General features: G+C 36.7%; 1 protein-coding gene across 1 annotated transcript in view; it reads right to left on the reverse strand.

Moving 5' to 3' along the window:
* Positions 1–27255, reverse strand: part of CYYR1 (cysteine and tyrosine rich 1) — a 92880-nt gene that overhangs the window by 12570 nt on the left and 53055 nt on the right. The window lies entirely within an intron of this gene.

Consider the following 27255-nt stretch of genomic DNA (forward strand, 5'->3'; position numbering starts at 1 on the left):
GCACAATTCTCTAGATATGCTCTTTAAATAATCATAATAATACACCAAAATATGCTGTGTAGTGTTATGATGGCCTCCCTCATACTTAAACGGCAGATAAATTATCTATTGGCTCTACATTATGTGTATTTAATGAAAGCAAGTTGACAAATGCCAAAATATTTAATAAAATGAAATATTTCTCCAGATGAAAATGCTTCATAAAGTAAACCCAGAATATTTCATCCTTAATAAAACAAAGAAAATAAAAGCAAACATAATCTTTACTTACTACGCCGAGAAGGATTCTGACAAGCAAGCTTTCCCACTGAATTCAGGAACAATATCAACAAAACCTTTATTTCTATTGTTAATGTTTTGTCAGGAGTTTTAATTCATGCAACAAAATAATAAAAGGAAATGAAAAATTAAAATGTTGCATGAAAGAGTAAAATGTTTCATTATTTGTAGATGATATGATTTGTAGGAGTTCAGCTTTGCCCACCATTTTAAAAAGTGGCGAGGAAATCACTCTCAGTATGTAAATCTTGACTGGAAATATTTTTAGCAATGTTTCCAAAGGAAATACAACATATGTGCACAAGTAATATAACAAGGATGTTTGTTAAGAGTGTGCTTGCTAAATACAAAATATTAGAAACACCTTAATTCCAAAAAAAGGGGCGGACAAAAAAGAAAGTGTCTGTTCCATGAGAGAAAGAATTATATACAATGAATAAAAATGATAAAGAGGTCCTCGCTGATTGAGCTAATATGTTCATGATATGTGGTTAACTTAATAATACAACAAATGGAAAAGCAAGTGTTAACAGATAACATTGGAGCCAAACTGTGCTTTTATATATCAAATTTCCTAGAGTATATGTAGAGATATGGGGAAAATGTTCACTTCCTAATTACCTAGAGGCAATTATTTTAAACTCTTTTAGCTGTTTCTTCTGATATTTCCCTCACTGTTCTATTATGTAATATAGAACAGTGATAGAATTAGTAATATTATGACATTTCCTTATATTTTCTTTTTAATTTTTACATATCATCTATTGGCTTCCTCTTACAGTTTGGGATTTAGATCTTTTCCTTGGTAAATCAGTCATCAGCGTTTATGTTACCATGACATTATTTATTGATGAACCAAGGAAGTTACTCTGGTTACCTTCCATTTATTTCCCTTACAACTTTTGTTTTTTTTTTAATGGATAAATATATTCCCACTTTTCCATATACCCATTGATCGCCCACCCACCCCGCATATTCCTAGAATGCTTTTACACAATTATCAGTATTTTTTCCAAACACTCAATTGTAGTAAAAAATACTTCATTAGTTCTATTTTTTCCCCCACAGAGTGTTCCCTCCCACAGCCTGCAAACTCCAGTGTTTGGAATTTGTTGGAATGGTTCTTCTCTAGTGCTCTTTGGGGGTCCACAGTTCCCCGTTTCTGGTCCTCCTTCTTGCTCTTTCTTGTGCACTATCTAGTTACCAAAGCACCTCCCCAACTGGCTTCTTAAAGAAGGGCTCAAGGGAGGCAAATTATTTCAGTGGGTCCCAATGTAGCTGCATAATCTTGGGCAAATTACTCAGTCTCTCCAGGTCTGACTTCTTCCTTCTCTATAAAATGAAGCTCAGCTTGGTGTTTATCTTGTAGGTTTGTCATTACATTTCCAAGTAATCTCTGGTTCTCTTACCAGATTTCATGTCATGAAATATTTGTGTAAAAGGATTTATTTACCAGATACCTGAGTGTCTATCCTGTATTTTTTCTAGTACAAATCCATAATTTCTCATTCTTATATCTTGGGTGCAAATGTGTCTCAGAAATCAAGAATTTCCGGATTTGGAAAGAAGACACTGTTTATTAGGTGGTACTCCCAGGGGAAGCCAGGCAGTAAAAGTAGGGAATGTAACAACAAGGGGATTAAATAAAGACTAGAAAAGGGCCCCAGGTTCATTTAGGTCTACTTTGCAAATAGCTGAGTTACATAAAACCTTTCACTTTTCAGATTTTTTTTTTTGAGAATTTCAGAATTGCAGATAAAGGATTGTGAACCTGTATTTGCATTTTTCAGACAATGTATTCTCCTTAAGACTCCATCATCATTAAAAAATAATAGAATATCATTAAAAATTCCAAAAGACTTCTTTAAAATATTTCTACATGCAATTTCACTGTTATTAAAAATGTCAAAGGAGAATGTGAGACATATTTGGCTGTGTTGCTATTAGTAATTAAAGGCTGGCAGAGGCTAGTAACTTAATAAATAAATCATTTCAAGAAGAAAAAATCTACCAAAGAAAATGATTTTAAATAAGAAAACTAAACATAATTCAAAACCTTCTTTTAATAATAATTTTCAGGTCTAAATAAGATTAAATTAGAGATTTAATTTATATTCCAGAAATAGTAAATGGCCCAATTAGTTAGGCATAAATTTTTCAACGTGGGTTATGGAAACTGCTAAGTTATCATATTGGGGCATATTTATATTCATCAGTTCCTCTTATAAATGGAGGAAAGCAGAAAATTAGTCATTTTGTTTCCTTCTTGACAGCTCCAGTGAAAGTGCCTGCTCTTGAGGTCAATAGTAAGTTGCAATCAATGTGTTATATGAGTTTTTTTATTAAATCATGATTTTGGTGTCCTTGATCTTTTGATACCTATTAGCAATTGTAGCTTAGTTATTTAAGGAATGGCACATATAAAATATATAGCATTATTTACTCTGCTATTAATTAAAATAAACAATAAATAAACTGTAATTTTCTGCATAGAAATAATTTGGTTTAGTCAACTGTTGGAATGAAAGTGGCTATTAATTTGAAAGAGTAGGCATAAAAACCTTGAAAAACTTTTAGTGATGTATTTTGAAAAAATGTTTTCCATGTTCCATGGTTCCTTTTTTTTTTTTAACTTAAATTTTGGAAAAATTATAGTTTCACAGGAAGTTTAAAAAAATTGTACAGAAAGGTCCCATGTACTCTTGACCAAGTTTCTCTCAGGGATTGTATCTTTGGTAACTAGTATAATATGATCTGGTGCTAGGGTGGTGGTTTGGAGCTGCATGCACTCTGGAAAAACAGCTTCTCAAACTTAATTCATTCCTGTGGGTATGAACCCATTGTAAGTAGGAACCTTTGATGAGGTTATTTCAGTTAAGCTGTGGCCCAACTCAATGAGGATGGCTCTTAAACCTATTACTGGAGTACCTCATAAGCACAACGAAATTCAGACAGATAGAGAGAAAGCTGGAGGGAGCAGGGAGAAGTCACCATATGAATTTCTATGTGACAGAGGAAGGAAGGATCACTGCAGCCAGCTCCAAAACTCCAGTCTTTGAGAAGAAAATCATCATCTTGCATTTTATCCTAGTCTCAAAACCATGAGCTAATAAATTCCCATTGTTTAAGCCAACCCATTGCATGGTATTTGCTTGAGCAGCTACAGAAATGGAAACATACCAAAACCAGGAAATTGACATTGGTATAATATGTGTGTATAATTTTATATCATTTTATCACATGTGTAGATTTTTGTAGCCAGCACTGCAAGCAATTTATAAAACCATTCTACCACCACAAAATATTTCCTTAGTGCTACCCCTTTATAATCATCATAGATCACCATAAATAACTCTTGGTACCCACAAATCTGTTCTCCATTTCTGTAATTTTGATATTTCAAGAATGTTATACAAATCCTTTTTTTCTTTTTTTTTGCATAATTTTGCTCCTTTGTCAAAAAAACAGGTGACTTGAAACTTTGGGTATTTATGTGACACCTGAAACTCAGAGTTAGAGCATGGAAGTTATGAAAATGAACATTACCCCATTCAGCAACTGTTTAAAAAGCTTAAAAAGTGATCAGACTTTGTCTAGACATATGAATGAAGCTGATCTGGATAGGACTAAGGTAAATCAGAATACAGGGTAAAGGATAATATTGCCCATATTTTCAAACTTCAATCTCTGTGTGAGACCAAAGAAAGAGATGTTTATTTGGTGCAAAATTTATATTTTGGGTAGTACATTATCTAATTTAACCTGTCTGGTCAGTTTACTTGAACACCATAATTACATGGAATCTTGAATAAGACATGAGGTGTTGTTGGTTTGTACAGGTGTGATGCCCTGATATAACCCAGAGCAATTTGGCAGAGAATAAAAAAGTATTTGCAAAGTCCTCTTGGGGAACTGGGAAGAGAGGAGAAAATATCCAGCTTCCCCATTTGGGGAATTCTTGACATTCTTGCAAGCAGTGGGAACAACCAATTCAATAGGCTGAACCCTCAATCTTGGGGTTTGCTCCTATGAAGCTTAGTCCTGCAAAGGAGAAGCTAAGCCTACTGATAATTATGCCTAAGCATTACCACCAGAGAACTGCTTTGTTGCTCAGATGTGGCCTTTTCTCTAAGCCAACTTGGCAGGTGAACTCACTACCCTCACCCCTATGTGGGACATGACTCCCAGGGGTGTAAATGTCCCTGGAAACATGGGACCGGTCTCCTGGGGATGAGTCAGGACCTGGCATTATGGGATTGAGAAAGCTTTCTTGACCAAAGGGAGGAGAGACAAATGAGATGGAATAAAGTGTCTGTGGCTGAGAGATTTCAAACAGAGTCGAGAGATTATCCTGGAGGTTATTCTAATGCATTTATAGAGATCCCTTTTGGTTTATGGTGCATTGACATGGCTAGAGGAAAGTACCTGAAACTGTTGAACTGTGTTCCAGTAGCTTTGATTCTTGAAGATGGCTGTATAACTACGTAGCTTTTACAATGTGACTATGTGATTGTGAAAACCTTGTGTCTGATGCTCCTCTTATCCAGGGTATGAAAATGTGAGTGAAAATAAAAAGAATAAAAGAATAAATAATAGGGGGACATAAAGAGCAAAAATTGGGTAGATTGAAATACTGTTGGGTAATGAGAAGGAGGGGTAAGGGGTATGGGATGTATGAGTCATTTTTTTTTTCTCTTTATTTCCTTTTCTGGAGTGATGCAAATGTTCTAAAAATGATCATTGTAGAGTACACAGCTATGTGATAAAAAAATGAATTGAATATATCTCCTATACTGTATGGGGTCTAGTGGGTGTGTTGTCACTAGAAAATAGATAACTTTGCATTGTCAAAAACAAAACAAAAACCACAAAGCCACATGACTATGCTTATATGGGACTATTTCTGGGTTCTGTGTATTTTTCTGTTGTTGGATGGAGGGTTTTATAAATGTTCATTGCATACTGTTGGTTGATGTGGCTTTTCAGTTCCTCTATATCTTTGCTGATTTTCTGTGTAGTTGTTCAATGAATTGTTAAGAGAAGGACGTTGAAGTCTTTAACTCTAATTGTGGGTTTGTCTATTTCAGTTCTAGTGGTAAACAAATATTCAGACAGTTTTCTTGGTTACATAAAACAATCAACAGGCAAAAACTCAAGGTTGTGAAAGCTAATCATTCCTTATGATTATTCACTATAGTTACTCATTATAATGAATTTTCTTTAGTCAGTTTAACCCAGGAATGGGCAAACTACTCCATGGGCTAAATGCAGCTCAAAGTTATTTTTGTAAATAAAATTTTGTTGGAACAAAGTCACATTCATTGTTTACATATTGTTTATGGCAGCCTTAGTGCCATCATGGCAGAGTTGAGTAATTGTGACAGAGTGCATGACCTGCAAAACCTAAAATATTTGTTATTTAGTCCTTGGCAGAAAAAGTATATCAACCTCTGATTTAATTCACTTATGAAAAATTAATCTTACCTTTCCCTAGATGACTTTTTTTCTGAAAAAAAAATAATCCATTAATGATATTGCACCAAAACAAGTGATACCAGAGAGAGGGCAATTTGATCCAAAAATCTAACGTTCTATGGTATTTAGGAACTCAATGACTTTCATTGATTAAAAACTCAATAGTTGCAAGGTTTCAACGTTACTTTTCATTAACCCTACTAATATCATTTATTACAGTACATTTCTATAGAGACTCCAACCTAAGATTACTCACTTCCTTTTCTGTTCCACAAAAGTTTCTGTAGATACATGTAAGTATAATGCTTATTGTTTAGCTCCATTGAACACTTCCTGATAATGAAAAAGTTTCAAACAAAATCATGTATTCAAAATTTGTACCCAAATGAGATTTAATAATCAAGATATTAAGTATATCTTTAGTGGCTATAATGACAATATGAAGCTGCCTTTTATAACAAGGATCAGAGATTTTATACTTCATTTCACAAAGAATTTGTCATAAATGAAAATAATTTTGACAATGTTGCAATTGTTACAGTACTATGTCAACACACTTCTGAGTTCAGTACCACTATACTGAAGCTTAATATAGATATCTTGATATGACTTTCCTAGTAAATAATGTCTAAGGAAAATATTAGATATAAAACAGTACCAGAGTAATACTTTCTTTCTTTCTTGACATGGCCACAGTTATCAAATGCATTTCTTTTGTATGCTGTATTGTGGGAAGTCACATTTCATTCTTTTTCCATGTAAATATCCCATTATTGCAACACCATTTGTTGATTTTTTTGAGGGGGGTGGGGAAGTGCATGGTCCAAGAAAATTGAATATTGGGTCTTCTGCATGGCAGGCAAGAATTCTGTCACTTGCACCCTTTCAAATGCATTTTATAAAAATACATGATACAGGGCACTGCAATGGTGGCTCAGTGGCAGAATTCTCACCTGCCATGCTGGAGATCCAGATTCAATTCCTGGTGCCTGCTCATGCAAAAAAAAAAAAAGCAAAATGACACAAGGACTTATGCATATTATATGCACAGTAACATTAGACTTCATGAAATAGAATAATAGAGTATAGGGATGATTAATATTATATAATAAGTGGGAAACATAAAATATTTATTTTAGAAGAAACTTTTAATATGAACATGAGATTTTAAGAAGCACACAAGAATGAGGTAAAATTTTTAGAACAGTGAATTCTTGAAAAAATGTCCAGAATTTCAGAAGAATAAACTTAAAGTGAGTGCATCTCATAATAGAAAAGCCGTGAAGAGCAGCCAGAAGCTGGAAGTTAATGGAACCCAGAAAAAAAAGAAGAAGATGCAGCCATGTGCATTGACATGTGACAGAAATGGCAAGGAACAAAAGATTGCCAGCCAGCCTGAAGATACCAGCCCTGGGAGGAAGCAAGATGTCTAGCCTCTGAAACCACGAGCCATTAAATTCCTGTTGTTAAGTCAACCCATTGTATGGTATTTGTTTTAGTAGAAGGAAAATAAAAAAACAACATGGCATACTGTATATCAAAATCTAAATGCAGCATTTCACAGCTAAAGGATTTTCTAGAACTTTTGTTCTATATACATTAAAGTGATTCATTTCATTATTTATTTACTTGCAATATTTGGAAAAGTATTATTGACTCACTTAAATAGATTTAATTTTCAAATCATATGCTCAGGGTATTTGATTTATTCCTCATGGTATTTGACAGCAACATTCAGTAATTTATTTATTCAATATATCTTGAGCATATATTGTGTGCTAGGCACTATACTGGGCATTGGGATATAGAATTGGATGATTCACAATCCCTGACGTGAAAGATTTTAGATCCCTGTGCAGGTTAATAAACAGTGAGAAAGGACTAAGACAAGAAAACACTAAAAAAATTTGATCACATCTAACAAAAGTGTATGAATGTAAGAAACTAAGCGTAGTATTGAGCTTTTCTTAATACTCCTTTATAGGTACATATAAACAGTTTTTTTTGACTCAGAGGATGCTTTGGTGAAATCACATCCAACCCATTTGTTAGCAGGTGAAAAAGTCAAATCTGTGAGAGGCTAAAATAAAATAGTTGCCCAAGATCTTCTAAGTAATTTAATGGTAGAGTTAAGAATGGAGTCTAGCAGTCATGAGTTACACTACAGAGCTGTTTATATTACAAAAGACTGCCTTGCTCTCAGCTCTCACCCATTTAACAAATGTTTATGGAGTCTCCACTATACCAGATGCTCTACTAAGCACTAGGATATTGAGATTAAAAAAAAAGTCTAGTTGGGAAGTAGAAAAGAAGGGAGAACGGGTTCCTTTAGGAAATGTTTGGGAAATTGAAGCTCTGAGACCTGATAACCAATTGGACTGGGGAGGGAGCGAGAGGCACAAAAGACAGGTTGTAAAAAGTGTTGAAATGAAAATTATGTGAGACATACAACCATAATCTGCATTTAAATATTTAAAGCGGTTTTGTTTCTGGGTTTTGGCACCAAAAAAAGAAGGAGAAGAAAGGAATAAAAGAAAAGAAAAATATATAAAGCTACTGTACACAGGTTCTCTTGCCTTCTGACTTCCAAATCTAAGACATTCTCAATTACTTTTAGATGTAATATGCTCAATAATAATGCTTTGGCACAGTTCACGCATTTGAGTAACCTTTGCCAAAACTTCCCATTGTGGTAATTATCATAACTTACTTAGGATGTTTACTTTGCCAGGGCTTTATTTTTTATCTTTCTTTTTAACATGTCTTCAATGGGAAAAAAACCACAAACCATTTTCTTAACAGTCACTGTAAAGATTTCTACTGAAAGCCCTTTGCTGAGATTTAGGGTCTCAGGGTCCTTGGAATAATCCATTTTTCTCTCCATCAGCTTCAGGATGGAGAGCTTCAAATAAATGTGAAGGCATACCCAGTTACAGAACTGTCTGAACAGCAGCTGCCTTTCAGGTCTAGACAATTCAAGAATTTAAGGGGTCCCAGAGGGTAGGGTTAACGTTGGGGATGTAAACCTTTTTAAATGAACTTCTAGAGGAGGTAACAGACCTTGATGGCACAACAGACCCCTGACAGTGAACCCATCTTTCATTTAATGCAATGCTTTCTCAAGGGGCTCTGCAGACTGCTTCATTATACAATACAAGTTGGCCTACTCAGCCAGAAACTGCAATTCTTTTCCCAGATCCTTGTGTTGGCCGAAGCAAGCCTGTAACTGATCCCTAACTGATGTAGAGGTCTTCTTGCATTCTAGCCTGCCAGAAATTTGCTTGGTCCTGACATTTATTATTGATACACAACTCTCACCAGCCTGGGGCCTCCAAGACCACAACCCTCTGAAGGTCTTGCCCATAAACTCACCTGCACCAATCTGATATGGCTGATAAGAGCTCTCATATTTTAGCTTCCTCTTTGAATCTAGCTTCATGCTCATTGTCATGATTCTCAAACTTACTGACAAGCAATACTGTCTCATTTTAGCTTTTTGTCATTCTCAATCACTGTAGATGGTTGCCTTTACACAGCTCCAAATAGCTTCTGAGTTTTACATCTTACAATTACCCACTAGAGAAAAACTGATTTCAATCTTGCCTCATTATTGCAGATACAACCCCAGAGAAGAAATATGATTAGCCCAGCTGAGGTTGACTACTGTTTTGGTTTGTTAAAGCTGCTGGAATGCAATATCCCAGAAACAGATTGGCTTTTACAAAGGGGATTTTATAAGTTACAAGTCACAATTCTAAGGCCAAGGAAATGTTCACATTAAGGCATCAACAGGAGGGCACCTTCACTGAAGAAAGGTCGATTGCATCCAAGTTCCTCTGTCAAATGGGAAGAAACATTGTGCTATCTGCTGGCCCTCTCTCCTGGGTTGATTTCAAAATGGCTCTCTCAGCTTCTGTGCGTCCTTCTGGTTTCTGCTGGGTCATTTTCTTTTTTAGCTTCTCTGGACTACATCTCTTAGCGTAGCATCTTCTGGGGCATTCTCTGTCTGTCCCCAGATCTGCTATTGTAACCAATATGGAAAGATATGGGGAAAATAGGGGTGTTTGACTCAGGAGCAGAGGCAGGAGTCTTGGCAGACAATGACACAGACATTCACAACACAGTGTAACTTTGTACAGTTGGCATTATTTGGATTCCAGGTCTAAATTTGAATGCATTGACGTGAGTCAGAAGTATAAAAAATTAAGGGCAGATGGGAAAAATGACCTGTAATCTCACTTTGGCTCACCCTTCACTTAGATACCACGAATTCACAAAGGTAACTTCAGGTAAGTTTGCAAGTGTGGTACCATGAGGATTTCTAGTGGCCATCTGGTTTGGCAGACTTTATTTCAAAATGTATCATTTAATATCAAAGTCAAAGAGAATCATAAATTATGCAACACCAAATATTTTTAAATGTCTATTCTAGTCTAGATATGATGGAGGAGATTCAAAGAAGTGAGAGACCTGGAGAGACATATATATATATATACATATAAGTACAATGTGCAGCACTAAGTGCAAATCAGGGAAACAGGAAAGCAGGATTAGATTACAGCACCTAATCCAAAATTTTAACATTTGTGCAAGTATGTGTGTGTGCATGCATGTGTGTGTGAGAGAGAGAGAGGGAAAGAGAGAGAGAAAGCATATGTGTGCATATGTGTGTGTTTGGATGGTGCTTGAGTATGAATTCCTGAAGTTGGTAACCCTTTTATAGTCTTAGGTGACGATAAGAAATTAATCAAAGAGAATCGAGAGAATCAGAGCAGAAAAATATTTCAGATCAAAAGGACAGCATATAAATGCATAGAAATGTACTGTATCGTGGTGTTTTTAAGAGACCTGGAAAAATCAACAGTGTTGGAGCAGAAAGGAAGAGGTGAGGTTAGTGAATAATTGGGGATGTAGAGCAGATTAGGAGGTTGTTCAATGACACTGTCAGAAACTTAGCCTTTCTTTCGGAGTTCATGGGAGAAAGAATGAAAGCCTGTCAGTACAGATCAGTCTAAGAGTAATGGGGAAAGTGGATATGATGGTATTGGACTTGACCCAGGCAGTCCTATTAAAAGACCATTGTTATCATCTGGGCAACAGATAATGAAGGACTGAATTGACAATAGCAGTGGGGCAAGGAAAAAGGTGAGGAGGAGGCAGTTGAAGAACAACACAAATTATTAATGTAGCAGTGCCTTAAAGTCATTAAGTTTAATCCTATGTATTATTAAGACCTCATGCCATTCTTAGTCACTCAAAGCTTTTGGACATTCCCAGTATTTAAACATCACTAAATTTGAAAGCAGATATTCCATTAAGAAATCAAACCTCTATGTGTCTGACACTTTAATATAATCTATTTCATTAGATCCCTTTCCTTCCCAGGAAATAACTCTGTGCAGAAGGAGAGCTCTGTCTTTTTATAGAAAAGAAGGAAAGCATCAGGCCCAGGAAAACACCATAGAAAGGCCAGGAGATAAACTTTGCTTACTCTTGTTGCCTACTCTCTGACTTTGTATCATGTGTTTTCCAAAGCTGAACATGTTTGTAAAGGGCATGTCTGTCTTTAATCTTGTATTATATAAACTTTTAGCATAATGAGCATGCATAGACAGGAGATTTGCTTTATTTGTCTAATCAATGCACTCTCAATTGTCTTTCTCTGAAAATAACGTCCTGAAACCTCTGTGCAACATAAAATTACAAATAATAGTCTTGAGTTATTCTTAGATTGCTTTGTGCAGCCTGATCTTTCAATCCAGTTAGAATCTAATTGGCTCAGATGATGCAGAAGGTCCCTCTAGCTCCCTTGTACCACAACTAATTAGCAAAACTTCTATTTTAATAATATAGCAGCTGCAGGTCAAGAAATCAAAGCAAAGCTGAGGTAGAAATCTCAGCCTAATGAACACTGAAAGAATATTAGAAGTGAGTTAAATTTCAGTATGATAATTAATTGCAGTCCAACAAGAAAAATCTACGAATATTCACTGTAATTGTAATCTAAGTATATCTATTCATACAATCCTCTCTTCCAACACCACTCCCAATTCTGAGGGAGAGGGGGAATACCACTTTTCAATAATTCTTAACTTATTTATTATCAATATAAGCATCTTTGGAGATGTAATGATTATCAAGGTAGTAGTCAATATTTTACATAAGAAAATATAACTCATTCATATCTAGTCAGCTTTTAATTATTTATATATCTAATTTTTACTTTGGATAGATAAAGTTTTGCCTCAATAATCTAGGCAAAAATTGGCTACACCATGGCATATTCATCAGTGTGGAAGATATCTTATGTGATTGTTTTATTTCCTTAAGGGAATAAAAGAGAAAAAACATCAGGTAGATTCTGTGCATTTTTAGAAACAGCTGTTATAAACGTTTGAATGTTTCACTGTATTTTTTGAAGTTCAGGTAGGCCAGGGAGCCATTCACTCTAACAGTCAAGCAATTTATAAGAAAATTGTCATGCCAGGGGTTTCATACCATCAGAATGATTGGCTCAGTTTGCCAGGCTGCTATGGAAAATACCACATAATGGTTTGGCTTAATCACAGCAATTCATTGGCTCACTGTTTGGAAAGCAAGAAATCCAAAATCAAGGTGTCAGTAAAGCAGTGCTTTCTCCCAGAAGTCTGAGGGCTCTGTTGCTGGGTGACGGAAATCCTTGGGGCCCCTTGGCTGGCATCTCTGCCTCTGGTCACCTGGCCATCTCCCTCTCCTTGTGTCTGCTCTTTCAGTTTTCCACTGACTAGGGACTTCTAGCTTCTCTCATGTGAGTCTGAGGGTTCTGGTCTGCTGCAAATCCTTGGGGTTCCTTGGCTGGAACTGTGTCTGAATATCTTCTGCTTATAAAGAATTCCAGTAAGATGTATTAAGGCCCCCCTTGATTCATTTGGGCCACATGTGAACTTAAAATAGCATCTTCAATAAAATAGCATCCTTCAATTTCATATCCACAGGAATGTGGATTAAGATAGGAACAAGTCTTTTGCAGGGGTACGTACTTTTATCTAACATAGTGACATTACCCTACAATTTTGCCTCTTTTGTATGTCTCAGAAGCCAGGCAAATGTCATCCTGATCCATACATTAGGACATGCAAGAAGAAGGAGGAGAAGCCTGAAAAAGTATTTTCCTACTAGAGAAGAAAGTCAGCCAATATAAGACGTGTAGGCCATCAGAATAATGGATGCTGCAGTTTTTCAAATGACTAACATTGCCTATGTTGATGAGTAGAATAAGGCAAACTGTAGTCTAGGCCATCACTATAGGTTAAGGAGCCTTCTGATAAAGTTAATGCAGATTGGCCAAAGAGAGGCAATTCCAACAAAGTGGTAATAATCTTTGGTTCCACAGATTCATATAAGCCAGGTGAGTGCATGCAGTAGGGTTGTGACAAAGGCTGTTAAGGCTCACCAACTATCCATGCAACTGGGAGGGGTCATATGACTAATTCTCCATCTCAGAATATGAAAGGAAGTGGTGTGTCACTTCCTGAGAAAGTCAGTTAAGAGCTCGTGCTTCTTCTTCACTCCCTTTTCCTTTATAGTCTCTCAGTGTGACTGGAAGCAAAACATTCTGGGATGACAAGCCCACACCTGCAAGCAGGTGGAGCCACTGAGTCGTGGATTGAGGTAACCACCTAGGAGAGCTGTTGATGTGATCAGGAAATAAAATTGTATTGAGCTAAGCCAGTGAGGTTTCAGGATTTCTCTGTCTCTGCAACATAAAGTAACTATGCAGACTATTTATCCAACACTGTTCTATTGCTGGCCCAACTCACAATCTGCAAGGAATAATAATTTCTTACCAGCTATGAATCCTAAAACAAAGGTATAATCTAATTTCTTTTAGTCATTTATCCCTGTTACATCTAACTCTCTCCTAATGGTTTTGGATTACTAAGATCCAGGATAAAGACAAATGTTTTTGTTTGCCAAAGCTGATGAAATACAGTATCCTAGAAACGGACTGGCTTTTAATAATGGGGATTTATTAGCTTACAAGTTACAATTCTAAGGCTGTGAAAATGTCCAAATGAAGGCATCAACAGGATGATACCTTCTTCCTGAAGAAATGCTGCTAGCAATCCAGACTCCTCTGTCACATGACCGGGCACAGGGCAACATCTGCTGGTCCTTCTTTCTTGGGTTTTGGGTTTCATTGCTTGAAGCTTCTGATTCAATGGCTTCCTTTCTCACATCTGTGGGTGTGTTCTTGTCTCTCAACTCCTCTTAGTTTCATCTCTTAGCTACTCTGGGGCTTCTCTGAGTTCTCTGGGCTTTTTCTACATGTTCTTTATCTTCTTATGAAGGACTCCAGAAAGGGGATTAAGATCCACTTTGAATGGGGTGGGTCACATCTCAATTGAAATAACTTAATCAAACGGTCCCACTTACAATAGATCTGTGCCCACAGGAACAGATTAAAAAAACATGCCCTTTTCTGAGGTACGTAACAGCTTCAAACAAACTTGGAAATATTTGCTGGTATTGAAAGGTATTTACTGGATAGTCAGAGATATTAATTAGTTGGTTTTGATGAGTAACACTAAATTGCACTGGCAGCAAAGCCTTTACTTGAAATCTAAATCAACATTCTTAACATTTGGACTGTCCCTTAAGATATTCTCACATTTGGTTGACTTTAATTTGCAATCGGCCCTTTCCCATCAAAGCACCCTCAGCAGGAAATCCAGATCATAAAAATTCTGGGGAACAACACTAATAGTTTAAGTAAAGAGCTTGGGATTATGCCAATCAATTCACCAGTCCATGATTTCAAAGATTTTTTCATCAATTTTGTATCACTTGAGTCATAGAACATAAAATAAACTCTTTATTTTAGTTATATTTTCTTAAAGATGTTTCTATAAGACAAGGTCACTTTTTAAAAGCAATCAGCTAGCAAGAGTGCTATGAGAAGCATGCACTCCTCATATAGTCATAGAGACTCGCAGCACCACTCCGTAAATCTTGACCTTGATTTTCACTTCCTGCTATCGATGGCCTACTTCCACTATTACTCCCCCAGGGAGGGTTTAGGACCACGTGGGGTTAAGACACATAATTTGGTCTTTTGTCATTTTACATTCAAGTTATTAAAATTTCGTGGAGTCAGCGATCAACTTGAGAAGGAGATATACATATCACCTTCTAAAACAATATCAAAATAATGCAAATTAAAAATTGTTTTGTGGGGAGGATTCAATTTAGAATCACAGTTCCTAATCAAAGTGCCTAAAAAAATGCATGCTCTTCTTTTCTATACTGAAAGACAAGTGAACATCTCCCTTCAAGAGATCCATGTGTAAATATTGATTTCACACCCTTCATTGAATTAAAAAGTCTGAACTGAGTCTTGAATAGTGCCACATATTTAATCTGCATCATATATTTTCATTTGGTTTGAAAATTTAAGCAGTTAAATTTGGCATTAACACTATAAGATTTTCATCTTCTACAATTGATGAATTCTTGAAAAGAATGAGGAACATATCTACATATCTCTCCATGTATTCACCAACTGTAGATGAAGTACCTACTCAGTATTTTTCTAAGAGTTCTGGTAACAATAGTGAGCAAGAAGCATTGCCTTTGACCTCTATCAAGGAAGAAAGACCAACAGCATTAATGATATTAATGAATTAGTAATTAAAATAATATTTGAACAGTGAGTTAGTCAAGGAAGAAAAGAGAGTATTCAGGAAGTGGGAACCACATGTGGAAGGTGGGAGTGAGTAGGGCATATTTTAAGAGAAAAGTTCCTTTTAATAATTATTATTTACAGACTTGCTAGTAGGAAGGAAGGGGTTTGTCATGGCTAGTTTTATATCTCAACTTGGCTAAGTTATAGTGCCCAGTTATTCAATCAAACACTGATCTAGTATTGCTGTTAGGTTATTTTGTAGATGTGGTTAATAGTGACAATCAGTTAACTTTAAGTAAAGGAGATCATTCTTGATAATGTCAGTGGGCCTCATCTATTAAGTTGAAAGAACTTAAGTCAAATCTGAGGTTCTCTGAAAATGAAGAAATTCTGCTTCAAGACCATTGTTTCAACTCCTGCTGTACATAGCTTATACTGGTCTACGGGTACAGTTTCTCTGGAGAACCCTGACTGATATAATCTGACTAATAGTGGCAGATGAGTTTGGAGAGCTAAGCAGAGAAGAGTTAATGAAGGACTTTGGAAGTCATGTTTAAGTGGAGCCTGTGAAGCAGGGAAGTGGGTGACTTAACATACCCATGTTTCAGGAGGTTGTCAGTAGAATGATGACTAGATTGCAAGAGGCATGAATGGAGACAGGGACACCAGCTGGGAGGCTGCCCCAGCAACCGAGGTGAGGAAAGCCATTGACAAGAAAAAGACTCCAGAAGAGCAAGAGAACATGGTGCATTTGGGATCCAGTAGAGCAAGAACTAAGATTGTTCACCAGGGGGAGGATGGAAATTAGGTTGGACAGTGTTTAATTTGTAAGTTGCCAGAATGCAATATATCAGAAATGGAATGGCTTTTAAAAAGAGTAATTTATTAAGTTGCAAAGTTACAGTTCTAAGGCCATGAAAATGTCCAAACTAAGGCATTCAGGGAAGAAAGATACCTTGACTTAAGATAGGATGATGGGTCCAGAATGCCTCTGTTAGTGGGAAAAGCAAATGGCAATGTCTAGAGCCTTCTCTCTGGGTTTCTCATTTCATAAAGCTTCAGACCTCAGCATCCATGGTTCTGCCTCCAAAGTTATTTTTCCTTCAACTTGTCCCTTTTCTGTCCCTTTTAGTTCAGACTGGCAATTGTTCCATTTGTACAGATCTCACACTCTTGTTTGTTTTCTTTGCAGTACACTAGAATCATACCTATCAGACCAAAAGACTTACCACAAATCCTTCCTGGATAACTCCATCTCCAATTCTGGCTTTTTCTGAAATGGCTGACTGGTTCCATATTTGGTTAAATCCTCATGTGGGTCACTATTCTTTGGGGTCTCCCTTTGTGGAAGCCCAGAATTTTCCAGAACATCAATTTCTATTTTCTTTGTACCCAAGGGTTAAGTTCTATTTTCCTGTTGTATTTCACTATAAACTGCAAGAAGAAACTAGGCTGCACGTTCCACATTTAATTTGGAAATCTCTTCTGCTAAATACCCACCTTCATGGCTTTTAAAATCTGACTCATCCAAAATCAGTAGTCAATTTTGCCAGATTATTTTCCATTTTAAAACAAGGGTGGGTCACCTTCCTTCCAGTTTGCAATAACATGTGCATCATTTCTGTCTAAGACCTTATCAGAAGTATCTTTAGAGTCTACATTGCTATCAACAGTGTTTTCAAAACATTCTAGGCCTTCTCTATTAGGTTCCTCACAACTTTTCCAGAATTTTTACTTATCCATTTAAAACTGTTCCAGTATATTTGGTACTTGCAAACTTCAGCAGTACCCCACTTCTCTGGTACCAAAATCTGTTTTAGTTTGTAAGCTGCTGGAATGCAATATACCAGAAAGAGAATAGCTTTTAAAAAGGGAATTTATTAAATTGCAAGTATACAATTGTAAGGCTGTGAAAATGTCCTAATTAAGGCATTCAGAGAAAGATACCTTAACTTCAAAGAAAGGGCCAGTGAAGTTTGTGGTTTCTCTCAGCTGGGAGGGCACATAACAATTTCTGTTAGCTTTCTCTCCTCATTTCATAAGGTTTCCCCTGGGGCATTTTTCTTCTGCATCCTCCAAGGTCCTGTGGGATCTGATGGCTCTTTCCAAAATAGTTGTCCCTTAAAGGCACCTCCACCTTAAATGGAAACCACTTAATCAAAAGTGACCACCTACAGTTGAGTGGGTCACATCTCCATGGAAACCATCAAAAAGATCCCATCCAGTGATACCGAATGAAGATTAAAGAATTTGGCTTTTCTTTGGTAGAAGACAGTTTCAAATGAGCACAGACAGATAGGTTGGTAGTTATGTTCATGAAAGTTGCTGATTTTCAATACACATCAAATGCCAAAATATCACTGCGTTGCTCAGACTAGCTGGAGGAATATGACTTTACTCTTTGGCAATGGAAGTAAAATTGGAAGGGGAGGACAAATGAACAGAACACAAAATTTTCTTGGCAGAGGAGGGGTCTATGGAAGTGTAGACAGGGAATGGGGAAGTGTGGGGTCTGGGGAATTTACATTCTTTCCAAGCATAGAACAAGGAATTTGAGGATCTGGTGGACCAGATATGGGCATATGGGATAGAGAGCAGGCCCCGAGTTTTTCTAAATCTTGAGAGAGCCACCTGGGTGGAGAAGGGAGAGAAGGGGACTACAACAGTGAGATTCTGAGCCTCTGTGTACAGTGGATGATGCAGTGCCATGAGCTGGCATAGGAAGGAAGAGACAGTGGCTACCTGAAGCAGGGAGAAAGGCTCTGTGCAAGTCCAGGGGACTTCCGTGAGTGCCACCCAGTAAAGACTTCCAAGAGATCTCTATATTTCCTGTGAAGAAAGATTGAACTTTAAGGTTCTGACTGAGCCACGGGGCAGGAAACCAGCTCAGGATTCTACCAGTCACAAGACACACAAGAGTTTCCTAAGCTCTCCTTTCTGTCTCCCCTTTCCCAGCTCTTGTGTTGTGGGGTGAGCAATGGAAGGGAGTTGTTGGGTAAGAAATGAGTAGGAAAGAGAGCAATGATCCACACCCCTTCTAAAGGCGTAACTCATGACAACTGGCCTTAGGTGGAAGACGGTGGAAGATTTCCATTAAATCTTTTTGACATCTTAAGTTAGATATTTAACTAATGCTTTTTGAAATGCTTTTTGACATCTTAAGTTAGATATTTAAAATTTCTCAATGAAAGTCTTGGGCTAAGAGTGGGCATAAAAGTCTCAGATCTGCTGAGTTTTCAGTGATCAGGGAGGAAAAACTTCCTATAAGAAAGGTGAGATGAGCATTACATTTTGCTTATCAATCAAGCACCAAACTTGTTCAATATACCGTTTACATATCCAAATGGAAGTATGGGCATTTCCCTAAGAAATCTTAGTGAGTGATATATTTCCTCAGAGTAAAATCAATAAGATGGCAAAAGCCCATTCTGAATCGACTCATGTCAGTTCCCCAGAGCTAAACTTAAGATACACACACCATCTTAATAATGTATTTAGTTAGTTTGATTACGTCTCATAATTCTTGGGGAAAGTTCTATACAGAGCTTTTAAAAACATCACATACAGATTCCATTTGTTTCTCCTGGCCAAAAGAGAGGTCTGTAATAAGGTAAATACAACAGACCCAGATTTGAGGGCAGGAAATGACAAAGCTTTTCCACTACATACACATGGACTCTCTTTCCTCTTAGTTCGCCACTTAATCTCTTGTTCTCATTTTGCTCATCTGTTCAGTGGAGATAATGGGCCCTAATTTCATTTTATGTTATCTCGATGGAAGGAGTCCCACAGTTCTACTGAATGAAAATGTGACCAGTAATACCCACTTATCTACCTCTCTGAAGTGCTGTAAGGATTAATGATGGTCTGCAAGTGCACTGAAGCTGAAGAGCACACCATGAGAGAGAGAGCTGGTGAGTATTATTAGAAGTGTCGATGAATAAGTATATTTTAATGAATGTGGAAAAAAGAACATACAGCAAAAGAGCATGATTGTGAGCCATTGATTGTACACCATGTATAGAATGTTCGTATGTTAAGAATATATGTGCTTGTACATTGTTGTATCAACAAAAATTTAAAAAAACAGAAAAGGTCTTGGCTTGCCCCTGTGCCTTAAGGTAGAAAGGGATATGCAGAATTTCTGAGGGGAAAAATAAAAGCAGTAATAAAATCTGACAGTCCAAGACCATAGCCACATAAATAGTGAAAAAATATTCTTTATAGCCTAAAATATTCATCCTATACTATTAGGTTAAAGCAGTGATTTAGGTACCCAGGATCTAATGAAATCAAGCAATATGCTATGGAAATTTAGAGTAGTATATATGGGAAGGCAGAGATCTAAAGATGGAGATGTTCATAAATTGAACCAAGGTAAAGAGAGCAAGGATGCTCTCTTCCCAGATTCAAAAGGCAGTGTGGGCAGAATTCACTTCAATCTATAAACTTGGTAACTTGTTTCTTTTGTTTTTGCAAAAGAAGATGAAACGAAGATATGAATATTGCTTGCTAGGAAGATAGGGAGCAGGTGAAAATGTATAGCAAATTTGACAAGAGGTGTAACTAATTTGTAAGAGAGGAATAAATTGTTTATAAATGTAAACATTTCCTTAAGAAAGTCAAGTCACTGTTTCCTTCCCATATAGTAATAATTTCAGGCTCTAAAACCTTCAGCAAATAGAGAATAGATACAGTTCTCTTGTTTTTGGATATATAAGGATGAGATATTACAGTGTGCTTTCTTTTAGAGGACTCCAATTCCTTGTATACAGGTATCTCTAATGCTATTTACAATATATTTAACCCAAATACATTTTCGATTTCATACTATCTATATGTCATCAAGCATCAGCAAGCTATAGCTAATGTTAAGGCTAAGCTAGGCCATTTTATTGATGTTCTCTTAACTTTGGTACCGTATATAGAACATGTGGTGCTCTGCTCCTGTAGATGACCATTTTTTGATGGTGATATTTTCCATTTTATCCTTTATTTATATGTGCTAGTTTTGCCAAAATATTTATATTCTGCCTCACAGATGTGTTCTACAGCACATCTGTTTTATACTTGTATCTGTTTTATACTCATAAAACTCTGGAGGATTAGAAAGATAAAAGTGGGTGGAATTCATAATGAGTTGAACTTTTTTTTTCCTTGCTTTTTTCCCCCACAAAGCTCAGCGTTAGAGCTGCACTCAAATCACTGAAAAATCAGTCTCCATAACATTAATTGTAATTTTGATGACAGAATTTCAAAACCGTCAAAAGCACTTGGAGATACTATTATAAAGAAAAGAATATGTGGGAATCTAATTTATCTAGGATAATAATGAGATAATTTGGAGTCCGATATTGGTATGGGGAAGTGTCAGACTTTCAAATATTTAAGACTTACTTTCTTTAACCCCTTGTTTACATCTTTTAAAAAAGAAAATAACAATTTTAACCACAGTATCAAAATTGATTCAAAAACCTATTTTAAGAATATGTTATTGGGTATTTATATGTTGTTATAAAAGATTAAAATTCTATTAAACTACCTGAATGAATAACTAAAATTCCTATAGTCTGATTTAAGAAAATAATTGCAAATTGAAAATTTTCCTTTTAGCACTTTTCTCTGAAAAAATTAGAACACTCTCATATATATACATATATATATATATATATGTATATATATATATATATATATATGCATTTATATATATGTGTGGGTGTGTATATGTGTGCGTGTGCTTCCGTTTTCCGAAGTCACCATCACCTCTCATTTCTGTTCACTTTCACGTCCTCAGCAGTATCTGTCTGGAAACTCCGTTGCCAGGAAACGACTCTTGAAGAATATCCACTGCTGTGGCCTCTTGGAGATTTAAGATGTCTAATGAGGAGCTGACAGAAATTGTCAGCTTGCTCCCAAGTATCATTTTTTTTTAAGTCACAATGAAACACTTATGTGGATATTAACTATTCAGGTAATCATAGCCACTAAAATAGAAGATGCAAAGGAGAAAAAATAATACCTTCGGAAAATCTAAATTGTAGAAATCCTTGCAAAATTTCAGGTGGAACAAAAGGTGGAACAAAAAATAAAATCTGCCCTTTATGAGAGAAACTTCCAGGTCCTCCCACACTGTTTGTTTGTTTATCTATTTTGAACTATTCTAAAAGGCTCTGTTATTTCTATATTTAACTCTGTCATCTGTCTACTATTGTTCTTTTTTACTCCAAAGGAATCTGAAGGGGCAAGTTCAAAGCGGTGAATTCAATGAAATGGCAGAATGACAACTGTGAAAAAAGTCAACAATAAGAGAAACAAAACGCAGCTATAAGAACCCCATTATCAACTTGGGGTTTTCTGAGATGTGTTCCATATACCTTAGCAGTGTCCAAAGATCTCACTGTTTTATGATAGAATATAATGACCAATAAGTGACATTGCTAACAGATTACTATATGGTATTTAAAATGCTAGGGATGCATTCAGGCCATAATTTGTAGTTTTGAAAGATGGTTAAAATATTTAAAAGATGTTTATGCTCAAAGGGAAAAAATGCTATAATATGGAAAATTCTCTTATGTGAATGAAAGAACAGCTCAGGGTTAAAATGAGGAAAAGAAATGCCCTTGTCGGTTATGCTTTTATAGTTTTGACTCTATTATTAACCTTTGTTTCTCATTTGGAGCTTCATGGTGACCAAGATATGGTAAATTATTTAGAATTAATATTTCTTCCCCCAATTTTTTGTTCACAAGCATGTAAAAAACAATAAAAATCTGAGTTGCAAATACAGATGTGCTTCTATATGAGCATGTGGAGGTTGCTGGGAGGCTGTAAATTCCAGAGATTTTAGATTTGTGCTTTGGCAACAGACAGACCTCGATTTCTGCCATGTTTCATAGAGTGGCCATACATGAGCTGCTCACCCTCTCTGAAGTTAGGTTTTTTTAATAAGAAAAATGTGCATTTGTATTGTACCTGACTCATAAGGTTATGTGAATTAAATGAATGTATGTATGTAAACAGAAGGCCTGGAACATTTTAAGGGCTTAATATCTATTTGCTATTATCATCATTAGGTTAAATTCAGCCTACATGATCATAAAGTTCTGAAACCGAGTTTGTGAGGTTAGTCACTGAGCCAAGCAGCTAATCATGAGCTGCTGTTCAAGAAAATGAAAGGAAGTTATTGTCTGCACAGCACCAGGCAAAGAAGGCATTCTGAAAAAACTAGGTTAATATGAAATAAATGAACAAATCAAAGTAGAAAATCAAAGTCCCAGTTCTACCCCATCTCTTCTCTGTTTATTCTTTTTTAAAGTATGATTTATACAAGAATAGTACAAAACTTTAAGTGTAATGCTTGAAGGATTTTATGATTTTAGATACATGCCCATGTAACCACCACCCCATCAACCTGTAGAACATACACATTATCTCAACAAAATTCCTTGAACCAGTTCAATATACCAGCCCCTCCCCAAAGGCAATCACTTTTATGCTGATGCTACGAGGCCTCAGATTCCCTAATCTAGACAAAGGGCCCTTGAGAAATCTGACATCTTTTCTCTTCCCTACCTAAAATTGGCTCCTAACATATTAATATTATTTTACTCACTTTCTACATAAACATGCCTTTAGCCTATACTCACTGTATCATCAACATGTCCCTAATCCTAATTCATCAACACTAAGTTAAATATTTTCCAGCTATATACAGTTTGTGAACTATAGCATTCTTCTCACATTTAGGGAGTTTTCCCTCAACTATTAAATTAATGTGGTTTCACTGCATTTTTTTGGTTACAAATTCTATAAACATTATTTCCTGACTTTCATTGTATTGTGTTTTTCAAAGCATCCTGGACCAAGACTAACTAAAGAGATGGAAGAAAACAGCTTTACAGAGGCCTGAAGGTGAACTGAGGGGGAAGCTTTGCCCTCAAACTCAACTTCCCCAAAGAAGTTTTCTGGGTTCAGTTTCAGAGTTAAATCATGATGTGAAAGCAGAAAAAGCCTGGTGTTCTTAGCATGAAGTAGTTCCCCATCTGCTACCATCATCAGTGTCTCCTAGGCCCTGAATTTCATCTTTAATATCTGAGGCAGGTGTCCCTGCTATCAGCCCTTCATTCTAGGGAAGAAAAATAAGCTTAAGAGATGCACGTCTCTGTAACCAATCAAAGTTGGTGCCCAGTTGCTAAAATGACCCTAAGCCTTCATTTGACCTCTTGACCACTGGTAAATGTACAAGCAAATGAAGCTAGCCCCGAAGTGAGCTAAGAACTGATTTGAATGTCTGATTGCAGAGAAACTGAAATCCTTTCTAATATTGTCCTTTTTATAAAAGCACTAGAGAATTTTGAGCTTGGATTTTTCCACTCCAAGAAGATATGAAGAGAAGATTAATGCAACTTGAGAAGAAAATATATTCACATAAGTAGCTACTGAAACCTTTGGTCCACAAGTTGCTGTGATTTTCACTTGAGCACGCTCAGGGGTTCATTTTACTTTCGACTTTAAAATTCACACTCAATTTTGGCAAAGGAGACATATGTCTCAGTTCTTTACAGAATCAATTCTGTAAAAACAGATGATTCAGCCACCAGTTATAACAGCAAATTACCACAGTATTCAATCGAACATGCCTTATGCTGACTAGAGAAGAGGTTTCAAGTTGATGAGACAAAAACAGCCATGCCCTATGTCAGAACATATGCTATTCGGTAAAAGAGAAGAAAGGGTCAAATGTAAATATTAAACAATGCTGTGTCTCTGAAATGTAATCCCTTAAAAATAGTCAGGTATTTTCTCTTGTCCCTTTATTTGATCACTAATCTTAGAATACCTGCTCTCTTAAATGAAATCTCCCTGTAAGCACACATTTCAGAATTCAGATTTCCACATGAAATATGAAACTGGAAGCTGTTTTTTCTCAACGGGTTTCTCCCTCATAGCCAAAGCATCCAGTGCATAAGAAAATGAGGTCAGTCCTAAGAAGAATGGTGATAATTTAATAACAACAGCTGCAAGCCAAAGAGGAATTACAACGATAAATCAATGTGGAGCAATAAATGTCAAAAAAAAAACTAGTGTAAGAGCAAATTTAATATTAAAATACTGTTTATTTTCAAGTTACCCATCAAATGGCTGAAAGAAATTATTAGATTTCCCATTATGAAAGATATGACAACACTATCTTCTGCCCATTGAGCGCTACAGGATGGGCTTTGGGATATAGACATGACATCTGAATGATGCTACTCCAGGCAGTAGAGACAGAATGGTATTTGGATTTATTAATTCATTCACCATGGACTGAATACTCTGGTACAGAGGCTTGGCATACAATAGTTATCTAGTGGGGGTGACATATGTAAGTTCAAAGTCACCAATGAAAATAAAGTTACATAAGAGGTCCCTGGTAGCAAAGTCAGGGAAGATAGCATAAGAGGCATGAGATGTAGTCAGAGGCTCAAAGCAAGAAATAAATTGGACACTTAGACAAGGTGAGAACATATTCCAACAGAGTGTATGGCATGTGCAAAATCACAGAGGCATGAAATAGTTTATAAGTTTGAAAAAGAATAAGCAGCTAAGCACAGCTGCAGAAAATGTTACAATCTAGGAGTGGCTAAAAATCCAGGCAGGACTTAGATTGTGAGGGGCATGTAAGCCCAAAGTTCAGCTCATTCCCTGTAGGGAGGAAACCAGCACAGCTAGATTTGTGTTTTAAAAAGATGCTTCCTGTAGCAGTGTGCAAGGAGAGAATCAGGCATAAGGGGCACCTTACAGGGTTGTTTTCATTTCCTAGAATGCTCAAGCAAATACCATGACATGGATGAGGTTAAGCAATGGGTATTTATTTGTTTTTGGTTTTGAGGCTGAGAAAAAGTCCAAATCAAGGTGTCATCAAGGAGATACTTTCTTCCTGAAGATTATGGGGTTCTGGGATTGGCTGCAGGTGTCCTTGGTCCTTAGCTTGACACATGGTTAGGCACATGGCAGCCTCTTTTGGCCTCTCCCTTCTCTTCAGGGTTTTGTTGATTTTAGATTCTGGCTGTCCCCTCTGTGGTTCTCTCCCTCTCTGTCTGAATTTCATTCCACTTATAAAAGGAATCCAGTAAGAGATTTAAGACCCATCCTGGTTGAGGTGAGTCACAATTTACCTGAAGTAACCTCGACAAAAAGTCCTACTTACAATGGTTCTTAGACCCACTAGAATGGATTATATTTAAGAACATGTTTTTTTTTGGGGGGGGGGTACATGCAGCTTTTTAACCACCACAGGGGCTGCCCCAGCAGTTCAAATGAGAGGGGATGAAGTTATATTATAGGAAGAGAGAGGAACAGGCAGATTTGAGAGGGATGTGGGGAAAGAACTTTTAGAAATGGGTAATCATCCTCTGGAGTTTCTTATTTGAGATACTGTAGTAATTTTTTTTTCTGAACTGAGAAAAGGCATACAGTGGGTATAAATTCTGGTGTGGGTAGACAGGGGGGAGGTAATTTTATTTTTGGAGATGCTGAGGCAAAGGAATCTTTCAGGAATCCTCATGGAAATGGCAAAGTAATTTATGAGATCAATGCATTCACTCTGGCATTACCTAGGGCATTCCAAGCTCTGGTTTAAATCCTGCTAATATCGTAGCACAAACACTATGAATAATTGCAGAGGAGGTCCTAGAGAAAACTGATAATTTTAAGAGGAGGTCCTAAAGAATAAAGACTCTTGCAGGGATCTCTTTGCTAGCTTTGTGGCAAATATTCCAAATCTGGGGACTACAGCCTGAGGTATCACCTGGAACCTTAGATCGAAGCCTGATTGTCACCAATATAATGGGCACTGTGGCTGAGCACCATCAACACTGGAATGTTGAGAATCGCTCGTGCATCAAAATGACACATGATCGAAGAAAATATTATATTGCAACCTCATCATCCACTGTAAAGAAACATTCAATGTCATATGTTTTCAGAAAACAACGCTTTAAAAAAATAAATCAAAAGGTGTCAGTGCACAAAGCCATACTTCCCAGTGGCTTCCTATTTCTTTAAGAATAGGAACCAAAGTCCTTCCAAAGACCCACAAAGCCTCCCCATGTGCAGTCTCTTCCTCCTTGTCATTCAAACCTCATCTTCCATTGCTCTCCTCTTTATTCCAGCCCCAATGGGTCTTTGCTTTTCTTCAACCATCAAACACTTGCTGCACAGCCTTGGTACATGCAATTACCTTTTGCCTAGAATACATTTCTTGCAGATACCTATATGGTTTTGAGTCATTGGTCAAATATAACATTTTTAGCAAGTTCTTCCCTGACAAATCAATTTAAAATTACGGCATTTTTAATTGTCATTTTCTCCATAGCACTAAAGAGTACTTTTTAGACTTTAAACACCCTAACAGGAGATAAAAGCACTGATAGCAGCTGGAGAAAGGATCTGGAGGTTTATTAGTCAGAATAAAGTGAGCTTATGCTATAGTAACAAACAACACTTAAATCTCAGTGGTTTAATTGAAAAAGTTCGTTTCATGCTGAAGCAAGGTCTTGTCCAGTCAGGTGATACTGCCGAACAGCTCTCCTGCATTTAATGATTAGTGATCCAGCTGTTTGCATATTATGGCTCCACCATCTCAACACATGGCCTCCATGCTTGTCATCACAAGGCCAGAAGTGACACACAACCATTCTGTTCATTGTCCACCAGCCAGAACAAATCTCATCATCCCATCTAACTGCAAGAGGGCTGGGAAGTATAGTTTTCTCAGTGCCCTGGCAAGAGAAGAGACCTTGAGATATTGGTGAATAGTCCTCAGGTCTAACATACCAGCCAACTTTGAA

Source organism: Tamandua tetradactyla, chromosome 10 (assembly GCF_023851605.1).
Source record: "Tamandua tetradactyla isolate mTamTet1 chromosome 10, mTamTet1.pri, whole genome shotgun sequence".
NCBI lineage: Eukaryota > Metazoa > Chordata > Mammalia > Pilosa > Myrmecophagidae > Tamandua > Tamandua tetradactyla.